The sequence below is a fragment of the Dermacentor albipictus genome, chromosome 10 (genome assembly GCF_038994185.2).
Source record: "Dermacentor albipictus isolate Rhodes 1998 colony chromosome 10, USDA_Dalb.pri_finalv2, whole genome shotgun sequence".
NCBI lineage: Eukaryota > Metazoa > Arthropoda > Arachnida > Ixodida > Ixodidae > Dermacentor > Dermacentor albipictus.
In genome coordinates this window covers 8,468,804-8,474,809 of record NC_091830.1, presented here as the reverse complement: position 1 = coordinate 8,474,809, position 6,006 = coordinate 8,468,804, and positions in this window count along the sequence as shown.

Below are 6,006 nucleotides of genomic sequence, written 5' to 3'. Positions count from 1 at the left end.
GTGTGTGTGTGTGTGTGTGTGTGTGTGTGTGTGTGTGTGTGTGTGTGTGTGTGTGTGTGTGTGTGTGTGTGTGTGTGTGTGTGTGTGTGTTCCCCATTCGAGTTTTCATTGAACATGTGCACGCCTGTGCTTCATCTGCTCGGTCGAGAACGGGTGCATGACAATGCTTCATCTGCTCGGTCGAGAACGGGTGCATGACAATGCTTCGCTACTATGCGGATTCGCTACTTCGAATTCATATTTCGGTAGCACTTGCAGTGTCACTGTTGTATCCGCAAAACCTGTTGACGGTTGATTTTTCTCGGTTCATCCCCGTTGAGAGGTGCCAGGTTTGGTGGCTTACTATCGCCTATGGACATCCGCTTTTGGACTGGGTACACCATTCGTTTCTTTGACTTGGTCCTTGTGTTGATCTCAGTGCTCGTTTCAGCATTCAGCGAATTTGATCAAGCATCTTTCTGGTATCTCAAACGAAGGTTTCATATACATCTCGGTTCCTCCATGTCGCTCATCACCGACTCCATAGATCAACGTGCCACTGCGAAAGCGCACAATATCAATGAATGGGAAAGGGGAGGGTAGTTACTCTCGCCAACAAAACTTTCCTGATTACCTCATGATGGCAGTGATACCCATTTTTAAACTGCTTGCTAGTAAATGTCACCATGCTCGTTGTTTCTAGTTTTCTGATGTGCCTGAATCATTAGCTGCTTTTACGGATCAGTGATTCTACGAATGTGAGCGCTCTTTGAAGTAGTGTTTCCAAGGCCATACGTAGGTTTGAGTTAACGGCCCGAACGACTGCGGTTCGCGATATCTGTAGACCGTGCAACCTCGCAGAAGTTTGTTGCCATTGTAGACGCAGGCGTCGGAGCGGCGCCCGACAAGGCAGAGCAGCATGTATCTCTACATAGTCATTCATATTTCCCGTCGTTTGTTCATCGGACAGTGCCGCCCACTGTCGCCGCTTGTTCACCGCGCATGCTGTGCCGCCTTGTTGCCGTGGTATGATTGGGATTTGTGTACACAGTTACCACTTTCTGCGCAAGGTATTTAGGAACAGTGAACCGTCCAGTGAACCCTTCACGCGGCACTGACGTCGTTGCCTGCTGACCGTATAGTTGAGATGGCGCACCGTTTCTTTAGTGCTTCAAGTACTCCGCATGAGCCATTGTCAAACGACTGCTTCAAAGGGGCGACATTCATTCCCCTTATTCCAAATAATGCGTAAACTTGCGTTGATGCAACTAGTTCCCAGTTTCTCTGGTACTTTTGATGTACGGCTATGTTAACGTCTTAACATTGTACTTCGAATGCATTGGAAAGCGTTTGCTTTTTATAGGGTCTGAATTTTCTCATGCTTCCGCTGTTGTCCCAATATATGGATGCACACCTAGAATTACCAACTATTTGCAGTGTTCTCAATAACATCTAATAACCTTGACTCCACTTCGCTTGAAAACTAAAGGTCAGCCCAGTCCTTGGTAGATAACTATCTGTACCGCATTACTCCGGCCTCCTTTTTTCGCTGCTTTCATTCGCTGTAATTGAAAGGTCGAACAACCACGCATGTGCGGTGCTGTTCAGGTCTACCGCATTTTTCTTGACCCCGAATATGCCCACGCCACTATGCAGGCTTCCTATAATAAACCTTATTTTATTCAGTTACAATAGTCCTGCAGTTACCACACAACAGTCGCAATTGGTTCACAATACGACTAATGTGGCCTTAGTCTTGTTGCTGTCTCATCTTGAAGGCTTCATTTTTCTGCGTAAGACTACTGGTACAGGGACGCAGAGAAGGACCAAGACACACCCACACAGCACTCGGTAGTTCACGGTACGACAGCAATGCACGAAATAACTGCTTGTAGCGGCGCAACTATAGCCTCCAGAGCGGATGACGGCCCACGTGTATATAGCGTGAGTATAGAACACGCTATAGGCGCTGGACTTCGGCGGCCGCGGTATAGCTGCCGCTCCCAAGATCTCGCGGCCCCATGGTTGGCCGGCCCAAATGAACCGTGGCTACGGCGGCTACCTCTTCGCCTCCCCCCCCCCCCCCCCCACAAATCGGTGACCCGGACGACCGAGCCTATGCATACTAGCCTCAGGGCAGACTCTACGAAGGCGAGAGGGAAGTCGCCTCTCGCGGTCCGGCAGACTTCCCGCGGTTTAAGGGTGTCCGGAATTCTACATCGTCATGCCGGACATCTGGTTCATCCAGCTGGATAGTCACTTCCTTCTCAACAAAGTTCCAGGCTCCGGCTGTCACGCCCCTCCCCCCCCCCTCCCGATCGACACCGACTTCTAGAGGACGTGCGCGCAGCCGTCCTTCTTCGCTACGCCACCTTGAGCGCTCAGTCGCAACTCTTTCCATTCGAACCGTCGCGTAATTCCGCATCTTGTCGTCCCACTTCGCCTGTGTCCACCCATGCCGATCGTCAGCACACGCCGGTCCAAGCATCGAACCTCTACTCAGTCCGTGAGCATACTCCCCATATTAAAGGCAGCTTCGCGACGACCCGTTCCAAGGAATTCACTGGGCCAAACGTAAGAGCTTTGGCTGCACCACGGCCCGCCGCTCTCCTTACTTGGACGTTGCCGCAAGCTATTCTTTCTCAGTTCGAGGCCACTTCACTCATCACCAATTCACAGGCTCTCACCGACTCCACTAGGTGCAAATTTCGCTATCGCAGGCACGGCAATGCCACAAGCAGAACCTCGGCGATCCGTTCAGCGACAACCGCTGCCCTGACGCTATCGCAATTCGACATCTCGCCGCAAGTAGCAGGAGAGCCTTACGATGTTCTGTGCTCGCGCCTTCCAAGGATACATGGCCTATCATGAATCCGTGCATGGTGGGCCATGCACGGATTGCTGAAGCAATTCCGCCACCTCGTTTCCTCGGCTCGACAATAACTTACACTTCAACAATGTAAGTGACCAATACTTGCGTTATCTCCACGCAAGTCGCGTGCTGCCAGGCGGTCTTATTTTGGAGCTCCGGCTTCTGCCAGGCCCGTGTATCTACGAGAACGTCCGGCAGGTCGCAATTTCGCACTATGGCATCACTGCGCCTGCGCCTCGCTCGCAACCTATGCGACCAGTGCTTCTCGGCATAGCCCCTTTCGAATTGAGTGAACCCGACAATACCACCACCGACGACAGCATCTGCTTTCCGTAACTCTCTCACGAAAGCCCTGGCAGATCACGCACCATACCAGCAGCGGCCGGACCGATCACGCCATGTGGCGACCAAGGTCCTGCTACTCATCGCAATACGCCGCCCTGCCCAACCGTACCCGCACGTGAAATGGAGACGCAGTATGAATCGGCAAGGGTACCAACGCACAGAGCCACTTGCAGTTTTCCGCCACTGCCTCCATTCACGCCGTTTGACGAGTCTTGTTTCCCTCTATCCTACGAGGAAGTTTCTTCACCTCATCAGAAACGTTTCTCTCCCCTCAACGGCCTGAAGTCTCGGCACGCGCGAACAACCGGCCAATACACCTCGCCTGTTTGCCTAGTTGCACTGCACTCGACGCTGACTTCGACAACGTAAGACGATGTCCTCAACGCATAAGACAATGCGCCCTGTGCCCAGGCTTTCACGATCACCAGAGAGCTATGCGTGCCTTTAACCGCAACAAGGACTTTCCCTGGACCTAATGGAGGCTCCGAATTACAGCTCATATATATCGGCTTGCAGTCTCTTCTTTTTATGTACCGGCGCCTTTTGCCCGTATTTCAATCATGCATCGCACTGGGAGGGGTACCCTGTAGCGGCGCGTCTATCGCCTCCAGAGCTGAAGGCGACTCACGTGCATGAGAATGGAACACAGGCGATGGACCTGAGCGCCCACAGTGAGTACCTGCCACGCTATAGATCCCGCGGCGCCATAACTGGCCGACCTAAACCGTGGCCACGGCGGCTTCCTCGTCGTGCCGCCTCCCTAATGCATATTGAGAGGCCTATGATAATGTAGGATGTGATGTGGTATATAGGATTGTCGTGTGGAAATGTTTGTCTCGTCTGTGTTCCGCATCCGACTGGCATGTGCATCCTTTCTTGATTACTGACACCACCATTTGGGTAACATTTTTTTTTTCTGTGTCCATGCAAAGGTGCTGTACAGCGCTTACTCATTTCAGGTGGTCTTAATAGCTCCAAACTGTGAAACCTTCCATTCATAGCACTGTAGTCGTAAAAAGTTTATTCCTTGTGTTTTGCTGTTATTTTTGCTTCTATTTGTTGGGTAGCGCAGCCCACACAACGTTGGCGCGTTAGTTTTTTTTTACGTCACATTATCTTGAAATTGAGAAACTGTGTGCTATTGCAATCCCGCTATGTATTTGGTATGGATTCGTATGCAAATGCATAAGTGAGACTGCTCATTCTATGTGTAGTAATAAATGTGCTGTATGCGGCTGTGAGCAGCACGCAGCATTGAGTCAGTTTCACTTACTTCACACTCGTGTTTTGCGGCGATTGTACCGAGTATGCATTGCATTAAACTGCACCTTACAAACCTTGTTTAAACAATAACATTATGCCTGTTCGCCATCTCTAACTCCATGTGGTAAAAGGACTGCGTCGTATCAGCCAACTACAAGGACACAGCCACTGTCTTCAACTAGTCGCAAGACATCGACTGGACGGGAGCTTTGCGGACGGGTTAGTATATAGCGCACAATCGCCTAGCCCTTCTATTAGAACAAGCCCCCGGCTCTTGTTAGATAACACGAGCACTCTAAGACGTTACGCTTCGCTGTGCTCCACAGTTTAAACAATTTAGTATTGACGAGTTGCACTTACTTCATGTGTGAATCCCGTAAATAATGGTATCGAAATGTTGACCGAGCAGTAAAAAAAACAAAATCCACGCTTCCTTGCGAGGAGTGTTCTCTGGTCGGCGTCATCGAGGTTACCTTCGTGCGTAGCAGTATGAAGAAAGTCGGTCGTAAAATTCCATGTGAAATCGGAACACCCCTTTCACGATATATGGCGAGAATGTAAAATGTAAGCCCATTGTATGCGCTGTTCATGGACTATAGAGAGCAGGCGTTAAATGTAGGTAAACACCTGACCTGGTAACGCCCTGGTAACACCTGACCTGTGAAATTTGAAGGTGACAAGGGAACAGGAACCGTGAAGACCTTAAACTGAGGCTATGTTCGGCAATGTAAACATGTGCACAGGTCTGTTCGAACTCTTCCCGCAAATGTAAATGCATACATTAATTAGCGTAACCTCCGCAAAACATTCTGCACCACGCAGACTGCCATATATCATGCTATAGGTAAATCCCGTTCTTGGTGGTTCAACATACCTTTGTTACGGTAGACGGATGTTTTTACCCCTGCACTGCGCCTACCGATTTGAACTTGCGCCTGTAGATTTCTTATTCTCAATGCCCCACCTAGTTTTCTGCCGTCCTCCACTGCTCTTCGCACCCGTTCTACATGCACGTCTAATGGTCCGCCGGTTATCCAGCCTACGCATTCATGGCCTGCCCAGCTCCATTTTTTTCTCATGTCAGAATATCGGCTATCTATTCCATAAATCGTAAACGTAAATCTATTCCAATGCGTTTCTATTCCAGTCTCCTGACGTCATATTTGAGTAACCGCCGATGAAAGCATCTGACGGTGACCCGCAGGGTTCTGTGAAAAGACTAATCAAATGCTCTCCTCGTTTATAAGAGGTCACTTTTTTGCTTTAAAAACGAATAGCATTGCCTACACTGAGAGAGGAGGGAAGGAGCAGGTGAATGGCATAGAGGTTAACCGATTGTTTGGTTGGCTCTCTGCACAGGGGATGAGGTAAGGACCGAAAACATAAGAGATTTAAAAAAGGGAGCGCATCAGTTCGGACTTATCATCGCCACAGAGTAATGGCTGTAGTAGATGTAGAGTAGCGGGAAGTTGTGACGCCTTCGTGCGCGATACACAGCTAGCAGTGCTCGCGCGCATGTTCGCTAACGTTCGAAGAAAAGAACATGG